At 35.9% G+C, this 12,934-nt stretch overlaps 1 long non-coding RNA gene across 9 annotated transcripts in view; it reads right to left on the minus strand.

The window, feature by feature from the left end:
* Positions 1-8,112: 8,112 nt before the first annotated feature.
* Positions 8,113-12,934, minus strand: part of LOC144280993 (uncharacterized) — a 276,878-nt gene continuing 272,056 nt past the window's right edge. For 5 of the 9 annotated variants that reach the window (XR_013349445.1, XR_013349443.1, XR_013349444.1 and 2 more), the window contains one exon: positions 8,115-9,820. This is a non-coding gene — a long non-coding RNA (uncharacterized LOC144280993). Of the gene's footprint in view, positions 9,821-12,934 lie in introns of all 9 variants that reach the window. The other 4 variants (XR_013349453.1, XR_013349454.1, XR_013349455.1 and 1 more) reach the window with 2 other exon arrangements.

A 12,934-nucleotide genomic window follows, 5' to 3' on the forward strand; every position in this document is an offset into this window, starting at 1 on the left:
CAGCTCTTCATTTTTAAGTTTTTTTCCTTTTTGACTTTCATATTTCTACAATTACATGTCTTAGATATATTTTCCACTTCTAGATTCCCTTCAACATAATTTAATTTTGGGAGATATACGAGGTATGTGTTTTTGTTTTGTGTTTTCTGTTTTCTCTTGTTCTACAATGGTGGAAGTTAATACCTTCTAAAACATGTCTAGCATGCACTGAGAACCGAGTGGGATACCATGCTGGTTCATTCTGTGAGATTATATTCTCTCTTCATTCCCATTATACCCCTCACATTCTTGTTTATGTTTTGGTGGTCAATGTTGGAGCCCTCTACAAGTATTGCTGGTTTATATAAATTTGGAACTAAGCATCTTTTAAAATACAGAACTTAATAAACTCAGAAACAAGAGGATCACCCACTAGGACACCTCAGGTATACTACATTCTCACTCCACTACAACTTCACCACCATCATCTCCCAGTCCTCCCCTCTTTCTGTTTTTTTTTTTTCTGTTTTCTTTTTTTCCTCTTTACTTTTCCTTTTATTCTTCTCTTTTTTTCTTTTTTCTTTCTTTTTTTCTTCTTGGAATTTTTGGCCTTTTATTTCTTACTACTTTGTTTTTAAATTTGCTTTTCACTTTAGTGGTCCTTTTATTTTGGTCAGATTGTTGTTTTCATTTTCTGGTCTCTGACCTCCTCAGAATCATCTAGGGTGAAATTTACTGAGACTGTGGTTGATTTCCTCGACTCAGCCCACTCATACAACCAGTCTGCACTAAGCAAAATGACTAGAAGGAAGAACTCACCACAAAAGAAAGAATCAGAAAAAGTTCTCTCTGACACAGAGTTACAGAATATGAATTACAATTTGATGTCAAAAGCCAATTCAGAAGCACAATTATAAAGCTACTGATAGTTCTGGAAAAAGGCATAAAGGATTCAAGAGACTTCATAACTGCATAATTTACATATAATCAGGCCAATATTAAAAATCAATTAAATGAGATGCAATCCAAATTTGATGTCCTAATGACAAGGGTTAATGAGGTGGAAGAAAGAGTGAGTGACATAGAAGAACAAGTTGATGGCAAGGAAGAAAACTAAGGAAAAAAAAGAAAAACAAAAGACCAAGAGGAAAGGTTAAGGGAAATAAATGATAGCCTCCAAAGGAAGAATCTACATATAATTGGGGTTCCAGAGAACGCTGAGAGGAACAGAGGGTGAGAAAGCATATTTGAACAAATCAAAGCTGAAAACTTCCCTAATTTGGGGAGGGAAACAGGCATTCGGATCTAGGAGATAGAGAGGTCCCCCCCTTAAAATCAATAAAAACCATTCAACATCCCAACATTTCACATTGAAATTTGCCAATTCCAAAGATAAGGAGAAAATCCTTAAAGCAGTGAGAGAAAAAGAGATTCTTAACTTATATGGGGAGAAATATTAGATTAACAGCAAACCTCTCCACAGAGACCTGGCAGGCCAGAAAGGGCTGGCAGGATATATTCAGGGTCCTAAATGAGAAGAACCAGCAACCAAGAATACTTTATCCAGCAAGGCTCTCATTCAGAATAGAAGGAGAGATATAGAGCTTCCAAGATAGGCAGAAACTGAAAGAATATGTGACTACCAAACCAGCTCTACAAGAACTATTAAGGGGGACTCTGTAAAAGAAAGAGGAAGCCCAAAGAAATAAGCCACAAAAACAGGGACTGAACAGGTATTATGATGACACTAAATTCATATCTTTCAATAGTAACTCTGAATGTGAGTGGGCTTAATGATCCCATAAAAATGCGCAGGGTTTGAGAATGGATAAAAAGCAAGACCCATCTATTTGCTGTCTACAAGAGACTCATTTTAGACCTAAGGACACCTACAGCCTGAACATGAAAGGTTGGAGAACCATTTAACATTCATATGGTCCTCAAGAGAAAGTTGGAGTAGCAATCCTTATATCAGATAAATTAAAGTTTATCCCAAAGACTGTAGTAAACGATGAAGAAGGACACTATATCATATTTAAAGGGCCTATCCAACAAGAAGACCTAAGAATCATGAATATGTATGCCCTTAATGGGGGAGCTGCCAAGTATATCAGTCAATTAATAACCAAAGCAAAGACATATGTAGATAATAATACACTAATAGTAGGAGACTTCAACACGGCATTTTCTGAAAATGACAGATATTCTAAGCACAACATCAACAAAGAAACAAGGGCTTTAAATGATACACTGGACCAAATGGATTTCACAGATATATACAGAACTCTCCACCTGAACGCAACTGAATACACGTTCTTCTCAAGTGCACATGGAATTTTATCCACAATAGACCACATACTGGGTCATAAATTAGGTCTCAACTGATACCAAAAGATTGGGATTGTCGTCTGCATATTTCCAGACTACAATGCTGTGAAACCAGAACTGAATAACAAGAAGAAATTGAAGGAAATTCAAACACGTGGAGGTTAAAGACCATCCTTCTAAAAGATGAAAGGGCTAACCAGTAAATTAGAGAATTAAAAACATTCATGGAAAAAAATAAAAATAAAAATAAAACATTCATGGAAATTAATGAGAATGAAGATACAACCGTTCAAAATCTTTGATATACAGCTAAAGCAGTCCTAAGAGGGAAATACATCACAATACAAGCATCCATCAAAAAACTGGAAAAAACTCAGATACAAAAGCTAACCTTGTACCTAAAGGAACTGGAGAAAAAACAGCAAATAAAACCTACACCCAGCAGAAGAGAGTTAATAAAGATTCAAGCAGAACTCAATGAAATAGAGACGAGAAGAACTGTAGAACAGTCCAACAAAACCATGAATTGGTTAATTGAAAGAATTAATAAGATAGAAAAACCATTAGCCATCCTTATTAAAAAGAAAAAAGGACTAATATTAATAAAATCATGAATGAAAGAGGAGAGAAAACAACCAATACCAAGGAAATACAAACGATTTTAAAAACGTATTATGAGCAGCTATACGACAGTAAATTAGGCAACTAGAAGAAATGGATGCATTTCTGGAAAAGCACAAATTACCAAAACTGGAACAGGAAGAAATAGAAAACCTGAACAGGACAATAACCAGGGAGGAAATTGAAGCAGTCATCAAAAACCTCCGAAGACACCAAAGTCCAGGACCAGATGGCTTCTCATGGGAATTCTATAAAATGTTTAAAGTAGAAATAAACCTACTCTACTAGGCTGTTCCGAAGGATAGAAAGGGACAGAATACTTCCAAACTCTTTTAATGAGGCCAGCATCACCTTAATTCCAAAACTAGACAAAGACCCCACCAAAGAGGAGAATTATAGACCAATATCCCTGAGGAATACAGATGCAAAAATTCTCAACAAGATACTAGCCAATAGGATCCAACAGTACCATAAGAAGATTATTCATCATGACCAAGTGGGATTTATCTCCAGAATGCAAGGTTGGTTCAACACTCATAAAACAATCAACGTGATAGATGACATCACCAAGAGAAAAAAACATATGATCCTCTCAATAGATGCAGAGAAAGCATTTGAGAAAATACAGCATCCATTCCTGATCAAAACTCTTCAGAGTATAGCGATAGAGGGAACATTCCTCAATATCATAAAAGCCATCTATGAAAAGCCCACAGCAAATATCATTCTCAATGGGGAAACACTGAGAGTCTTTTCCCTAAGATCAGGAACATGACACGGATGTCCACTTTCACCACTGCTATTCAACATAGTACAAGAAGTCATAGCCTCAGCAATCAGACAACAAAAAGAAATAAAATGCATTCAAACTGGCAAAGAAGAAGTCAAACTCCCCCTCTTCACAGATGCCAGGATATTGTACATCGAAAACCCAAAAGACTCCACCCCAAGATTGCTAGAACTCATACAGCAATTTGGCAGTGTGACAGGATACAAAATCAATGCCCAGAAATCAATGACATTTCTATACACTAACAATGAGACTGAAGGAAGAGAAATTAAGGAGTCAATCCCATTTACAATTGCACCCAAAAGCATAAGATACCTAGGAATAAACCTAACCAAAGAGGTAAAGTATGTATACCCAAAAGACTACAGAACACTTCTGAAAGAAATTGAGGAAGACAAAAAGAGATGGAAAAACATTCCATGCTCATGGATTGGCAGAATTAATATTGTGAAAATGTCTATGCTACCCAGGCAATTTACACATTTAATGCAATCTCTATCAAAATACCATGGACTTTCTTCAGAGAGTTGGAACAAATAATCTTAAGATTTATGTGGAACCAGAAAAGACCTCAAATAGCCAGGGGAATATTGAAAAAAGAAAATCAGAGCTGGAGGCATCACAATGCCAGATTTCAAGTTGTACTGCAAATCTGTGATCATCAAGACAGTATGGTACTGGCACAAAAACAGACACATAGATCAATGCAACAGAATAGAGAATCCAGAAGTGGACCCTGAACTTTATGGTCAACTAATATTCGACAAAGGAGGAAAGACTATCCACTGGAAAAAAGACAGTCTCTTCAATAAATGGTGCTGGGAAAATTGGACATCCACATGCAGAAGAATGAAACTAGACCACTCTCTTTCACCATACACAAAGATAAACTCAAAATGGATGAAAGATCTAAATGTGAGAAGATTCCATCAAAATCCTAGAGGAGAACAGGTAACACTTTTTTTGAACTTGGCCACAGTAACTTCTTGCAAGATACATCCACGAAGGCAAAAGAAACAAAAGCAAAAATGAACTATTGGGACTTCATCAAGATAAAAACCTTCTTCACAGCAAAAGAAACAGTCAACAAAATTAAAGACAACCTATGGAATGGGAGAAGATATTTGCAAATGACATATCAGATAAAGGGCTAGTATCCAAGATCTATAAAGACCATTTTAACTCAACAGCAAAGAAACAAACAATCCAATCATGAAATGGGCAAAAGACATGAACAGAAATTTCACAGAGGAAGACATAGACAGAGCCAATAAGCACATGAGAAAATGCTCTACATCACTGGCCATCATGGAAATACCAATCACAACCACAATGAGATACCACCTCACACCAATGAGAATGGGGAAAATTAACAAGACAGGAAACAACAAATGTTGGAGGGGATGTGGAGAAAGGGGAACCCTCTTGCACTGTTGGTGAGAATGTGAACTGGTACTGCACTATGGCAAACTGTGTGGAGGTTCCTCAAAGAGTTAAAAATACAACTGCCCTATGACCCAGCAATTGCACTACCGGGGATTTTCCCCAATGATATAGAAGTAATGAAAGTCCTAGACCCCTGCATCCCAATGTTTATAGCAGCAATGTCCACAATCACCAAACTTTGGAAGAAGCTTCAGTGTCCATCAAAAGATGAATTGATAAAGAAGATGTAGTATATATATAAATATATAAAATATATATATATATACACACACACAATGGAATATTACTCAGCCATTAGAAATAACTAATACCCACCATTTGCTTTGACATGGCGGAACTGGAAGGTATTATGCTGAGTGAAGTGAGTAAGTCAGAGAACAATCATTATATGGTTTCACTCATATGGGGAATATAAAAAATAGTAAAAAGAGATTATAGAGGAAAGGAGAGAAAATGAGTGGGAAAAATCAAAGAGGGTAACTAAACATGAGAGACTCCTAACTTCGGGAAATGAACAAAGGGTAGTGGAAGGGGAGGTGGGCAGGACAATGGGGTGACTGGGTGATGGGCACTGGGGCACTCGATGGGATGAGTACTGGGTGTTATATGTTGGCAAATTGAATTACAACAAAAATATGCATAATAAAAAATTAAATAAAAAATCAATACAAAGAAATAATCATGCCTATATTTATTAATCAGTGCAATCTATAGGAACTCATATGAAACATTAGAGGGGATGCTGAGATGAATAAGACATGATGCATGCCATCTAAGCACTTATATTTCAGTTAAAAAAAGTACAAGGCAGACTTTGAATAATATTGTCGAAAATGAGCAAAAGGGGATGCTAAGGAAAAAGAAAAAGAAGAGAAAATTATTGGTTGTTTGAGATCTTGAAATGGTCATGACAAGGCATCATTCGATCAGGGCTCATAAGGATAGGAAGGCTTTTGTTAAAGACATGGGAGAAGCAAATATTCCAGAAAATAGAGGCCTGGAAAGCTAATAATATGTATCAAGAATGGTGAGAATTTCAGGGTTGTGTGACTTGGCAGAGGCAGTTGGTAATGTTACTGAAAACAGCTTTGCTCAATTGGAGCTAATATATGCATATTATTAATATATGCATTAATATATGCCCTGCATATGGACATTTGTCTTTATACCTGTGGATGCCTATGCTCCCTTCCTTAGGCAATAACAAAGTACTTGCCTAAGTACTACCTTGTAGTCCAGTTAGGATTATCAGTATTATATTACCTTTCATCCTCCCCCACCCCCCACCAAAAGTTAGACCTGTAACCCAATATAGGTCAATCCATCTTATCACTTGGGATTTTGAGCATTGATCAAGGAGGCATATGAAGATGAGTCAGTTGCTTAGAGCACTTTCACACAAAGATTCATGAGTCTCACCATTAATCCACCCACTCTATTATTCCCCCCAAGGTCCAGCTCTTCAGTATCCTGCTAATAAACTTCCTGTGTGTGTAGTGTTTACAAAGTTTTGTTTTCATTTTGTTTTGCCTAACAATCAGAAACAGTTTCTACTGAGTACAAGCAAAGAACTCTAATTGAATAACCTGTCAAAGTAGTCTGTACATAATTTGCGAACAATGGGGACATTTTATTGAAGATTCATATGATAAAGATGTCATTTAGGAAATTTGAAGCAACGAGAAAGTAAAGAATCAGAGTGCAAGCAAGAGGAAATGTCATGTTGTGTGGATTTAAGAGGATAGAGGAGAAAAGGGATGTGAGACGTTATGGAAATAAAAGTGATATAGGTGGAATGAACACTAGACATTATTGATTTTACAATAAAAAAAAAACTGGGTTTGAACCCCAGGTCCTGCCCAGCCTCTGACTTATTTAGGTAGGTTACTTACACACACTGAACCCTTATTTCCAAATTTTTATAATGCAGACAATAATAACTCTTAACTGTCATGTTTTGAGGATTTAAGTCACAATATATGCAAAGTGCTCAAATTAATCTCTGTCATATAGTAGGTGCCAAATAAATGTTCTATATGACTATAATTTCAATAGAACTTGCAAGTTATTGAATCTGACACATAAACTAAATGGCAAAGTCAACACTGACCTCAAGTTTTGACTTGGGGAAATGTAGTACATGATGGTAATGGGCAAGGAAGATAAATTTTTAGAAGTAGGTGGATGAGAAAACCACACAACATTCAAAAGAAATTTAATTTTTAGCATGTAGATTTTTGAGATAAAGAGGAAATAAATAATTTTCTCAAGATTTAAAAGAATACTGAAGCATGAAGAAAAAATTTTAGACTCATCCTCATAACTGTGGGAAATTGAAAGATGAAATATCCACGTGGACAACTACACAGGAAATATTGATGGTAAATTCTAGCATATGTTTCATAGAAAGGATGACTGAGTAAGGAGAGTCATGAAGTATATAGAAGGGAACATAACAGCATAGAAGCTAAAAGAAAAGACAACCAGACACAGGGTTTTCTTACTTCATTGCCTCAAATGTCTCATAGGCTGCAGAAAGGACACAAAAGATGGGGATTAAAAAGAATCGATTTAATTGTCTCATTAGTGAGACTTCTCAGATATTTGCTTCAGCAAAGTCATACAAGTGGAACTAGATGTAAGAGACTTTGAGAATAATGCCTCATTATGTTTAAGGATAGCTTTTATTTGTTTTAGAAGTTGTTTTGGGAGTGGCAGAGGGTATAATAAAAAAAGGAAAGCAAAGGAAAATTTTATACTAATAATTACTACTGGAATAATTAGAACTGATTTGAGAGTATAATAGCAATTATACAGTTTAATGTAGTCATCCAAATTAATGTGTGAACAAATCCTTTTACAAAAAAGAAAGGGCATTTAGAAGCCACATACTCCAAGTGCCAACATGGTGATTCTATTATGTTTCTGCCAATTGTCACAATGTTGCAAATGTTTATAATATTTTTTATAATAAAAACATTTCATCTTAATAACAAATTCAAAATCAATCACAGAATCATAGTCTTTATTACTGGCATTTTCTGATTTTAATAAACACTGAAATTTAAAGATCTATTTTGACAGGATTTTCAAGACAGTTAATTTATTTCTCATGCCAGCTTTCTCTAGAAATAAATTCCTTTCTCTTTCCAAAGAACCCATCAGTATTTTTTTTTCATCACGCTAGCTCACTTTTTCTGAATATGTACTTTTAGTTTTCTGCTTGCAGTCATGATATATTTAATAATGAGAGTCATTTCCTAAAACTCTTATTAGATAAGATAAGGGATGCCTGGGTGGCTCAGTGGTTAAGTATCTGCCTTTGGCTCAGGGTGTGGTCCTAGAGTCCCTGGATCAAGTCCCACATCAGGCTCCCTGCAAGGAGCCTGCTTCTTCCTCTGCCTATGTCTCTGCCTCTTTCTAGGTGTGTCTCTCATGAATGAATGAATGAATAAATAAATAAAGCACTTTATATTTAGATCATTATAAACTTTCAAATAAGCTGAAATGTAAAGGCAGACACATTAGCAATCATCTCTTTTTGAACCCTGGGCAAACTGTAGCCACAATAACTCTCAATAACTCAATGAATAAGAATTCATTGGCATTCTTGCTGGGAAAGCTTGAACCAAACCCTGGCACTAGAGAAGAAAGTCTTAGATTGACTTGTATGTCTCTCCATGGATAAGCATGGACTGAATCCACAATTTATATTATATTATCTATATATCATCATTTCCCCATAAATATTCAAAAAAGACAGACACAGAGAAAACTATCCAACCTTATTTATCATCGTACTCATATCTAGGTATTTGCATTAGCAGTTACTAATTTTTTTCTGAAACAAAAGATGTGTTGGATTTTTGGAGATGTTGCACAATTTCCTAGAGAAAAGGATTATTTTAAATGAAGTTCTAAATTAAAGATTTTCTATTTGTTTGCTTTCTTCCTTCACTTTCCTTCTTTCTTGTGGCTAAATCTCAAGACTCTTGGTGAGCCGAAATCTAAGGTATTGACAAGGAATGTGAAAGTTGACCTCTAAGGTCAAGTTTATACTAACAAAGCACATAATTATTAGCTCGTTCAAATATAAACAAAAGCTTCTGATTCTATCTCTGGGTATTTAGGGCTAGAATAAAATGTTTGTATTGGTGATAGTCAAGAAAATCAAATTAACAGGAAACCTACCTGATTGGATTAATTTTATTTTCTTGATGACATCTTTCCTCTTTCATTTATTTAACCTATTCACTGATGTAGCAAACACTTATTTTGCATTTAAGATATTCTAGGTAACTTGAAAGGTACAGGGAAACATGGCTCTACCCACAGGAGCATATTGTTAGGAATCATTTCACAGAGAAGGGCCTAGTGAAACTAGGTCTTTTTTTTTTTTTTTAAGATTTTATTTATTTATTCATGAGAGACACAGAGAGAGAGAGAGAGAGAGAGAGAGGCAGAGACACAGGCAGAGGGAGAAGCAGGCTCTATGCAGGGAGCCTGACGTGGGACTTGATTCCGGGACCCAAGGATCACGCCCTGGGCTGAAGGCGGTGCTAAGCAGCTGAGCCACCCGATTGCCTGAAACTTGGTCTTGAAGACATAAAATAATTGCAAATCCTCTTCCTAGCCAGTGAGGCTAACTCCTTAATTCTGATGGAAAAAAAAAATGAACAAACAAAACAGTTAATTCTTCCTGAATACTTATAATACATGCCAACGTGTGGCTTGGTCTCTCTGGGATAAGGCACTAATGTTTTGTGGTAAAAATTTATAAGCAACATTTTGAACAAATAACTTTGGTGGAGAGTCTAACTGTGCTTCTGCCAACTTGTGGTGACACCACACTTTTTGATTCATCAGGCATTTGGATTCCACAAAGAAACTATAATTATATGTGTGTTTAACCTCAGGCCCAGAAAATTGTCTTTTATCATTGAAAGGCTTTTAAAAGTTGAAATGTGAAATGAAGAGTTCCAGTTCTCCCAGGAGCTTCCTCTTGTCTGCTTACCTACCTCCCCATTTCTGCTTTACTTTTGGGACAATGGAAAAAAAAGAGTTTAAACCAGGTAAAAATAAAAAGAGATGAAAATGAAGGAGAAAGGGGGTTGGAGGGTACCGGTGTCCAACCCGAGGGCATGGTGTTGTGCAACCAAAGAAATGATTTTCAGAGGTACATGGCTCTCAGCTCTGTCAACGTCCTTCCCCAAGCAGCTTTGTCAAAGTGAGGTGCATGTAGGGACAGGCTCTCTGCACAACATCTGTGCTCTGTGAGTGGGCCCTGCTTACCACTTCCCATTATCTATGCAGTCTGAAGATGGTAGGCATTGACTCTAGATTTTCAGAATCAGAGTTCTGGGCTCCTCTGGCTTACCAATGTGTCCTCGTTGTTTCAGATTTTAGAAACACATTTGTATTCAGTTCTCCTTCAGGGAGAACAAAAGCTGTTGCTGGTGGAGATAAAGCATTGAAGAAGTTGTAGGTAAACTTTAGTCTTCCATCCTTCTGATATATCAGTGGAAATTCACAGTATGGACTTTTAATATAATCTTCTTTCTAAGCAACTGGGAATAGATGTACTTTTCATTTAATTCTTTAGTTTGCCTTAATTTTATATGGCTTTTGTTTCCTTAATCCAAGTATACATAAAAATGTATATTCTTTAAAAAAAATGAGAAGAAGAAACAAAGTTCACTGATTGAAATGTTTTCAACTTTGGAAATTCCAGATGAGAAACATCTCCTTAGTATGAAGGCTCATGAGCTATTCAGCTGTTTAAGGAGTACAGGAATGAGTGGTATGTATGAAAGAGACAGTCCTTTCCTCTCCTTTTCCTGTGTGTTTCAGGATCCTTTCCTGACATGGAAGTAGATCAAAAAGTAGAAAAGGCATTAAAAATATATAACTCCATGAGATGGAATTACTTATTTCAAGCACATGAAGTACATTTTGAAAGCAAACCTCATTTCATCTCCAGGTGCATGCAAAGGATAAAGAAAAATATTTTCCATAGGATACTGGAGAAAATAAAATAACCTATAATATTACAGAAAATTGTATGTTTAGATATCTAGCCAATAACACCCAAGCTATGATTTTGCAAAATATAGAATAATGCTCATATCACTTGTGCTTTAAAAAAAATACTAATTCCTGGTAATCTGTTCAAATTCTCAGAAAAACAAGAATGATGGCATGCTACCATTTAATCATCAAACAGTTACCATTAAGATCAAGGCAATAGGTAGGAAATTATCACTTCTCCTCTCTCATTTAATGTACTGAGTTCTTGGGATCCCTGGGTGGCGCAGTGGTTTGGCGCCTGCCTTTGGCCCAGGGCGCGATCCTGGAGACCCGGGATCGAATCCCACATCGGGCTCCCGGTGCATGGAGCCTGCTTCTCCCTCTGCCTGTGTCTCTGCCTCTCTCTCTCTCTCTGTGTGACTATCATAAATAAAAAAAAAATAAAATAAAGAATAATTGCTCTTTTTTCAACATAGACTTATCAGGTCCATCTCAGTTACACGAATCGAGGAATGTATTTGTGTATGTGTTTCTCTAACTAAAAAGAAACTCAGAATAAACCCTAAGCATTACTACCATAATTAGCTCCTAATTAATATTCTTATTCCTGATATTGATGTAAACCTACATGTCCATTGTTTTTCATTGATGTTATTTTACATTGCTGGCAGTCTAGTGACTCTTCAGAGAATCTCATCGATTATATTCACAAAGTTCTTAGTATCAATTGCTCTACAATTAAGAAACCCTGTGAAGATCATCAAGCCTCACTTTTGACAGTTCAGCTTTGGACCTTTTAGGAACTTAGCAAACCACTGTGATAAGTACGGCTCAAGTTGGTTATTCATATAAAACTCATGTTCCCATTTTGTTCTTGTTGAATGACTTAAACTGTTTTTGTATTCTTGCTTACCCATTCTAAGCTTCTCTTCTCTGAAGCCTTTTTTTCAATCACTTGAGTTTCCAAAAACTTCTAGTAAGCATTCCTGCCATAAAGGCATTGGGATCATCACTATACTGATACAAATAACTAAGACCTATTTTTGTAGAGCTCTTTGTCTAATGGTCAGAATATTCAGTTTCTGACAATGAAAACAAAGATCTGCAAATAAAAGTTCTGTGATCATTTTTTTTTCTATTTTAGAAAGGTCATTGATGACATGTATGCCTTGCAAGAATAGCCAGTATGTGCCCCATCATTCTTTTCTTCCTTTGAATGATAGGACAATCTCCAAAAAGTAGCAACAATTAAAATTGTTGAATCCTTATTAAGAATCTTCCAAACATAATAGAAAATATATTGCAAGAGTAAAATAATACAGAAGACATAACTAGAATAAAATCAAGGACACTTTTCTAGGAAACATATATATCATTATTAATTTGTAGGAACATTGTGCCTCCATGATAGATCCACAGTGGATGGATGACAAAAAGATTCATGTTATTTTATTATCACTTAATCTTTGGAAAACTGAAAGCCATTTATTTATTTAAGATCATCCCATGGCTTCATCCTCTCCTTCCACATGTGCAGTCTCCTAAAACCAAGAAAGAACTGAGCTGGTTGCTAAGTAACAACTAAGGTATTATGAATGGGTGCAGAGATGCAGCTCTTGAATCAAGTATTAATCAACAGGTTTTAAAAACAAAGAAGTATGATAGTAAAATCACCCATTAAGTCATATGTTTGAGGAAAGGGTCAAAGCTAAATTCTAGTTTAGATAGGGATGATTTTGTAGA

This window comes from Canis aureus, chromosome 12 (assembly GCF_053574225.1).
Source record: "Canis aureus isolate CA01 chromosome 12, VMU_Caureus_v.1.0, whole genome shotgun sequence".
NCBI classification, from domain to species: Eukaryota; Metazoa; Chordata; class Mammalia; order Carnivora; family Canidae; genus Canis; species Canis aureus.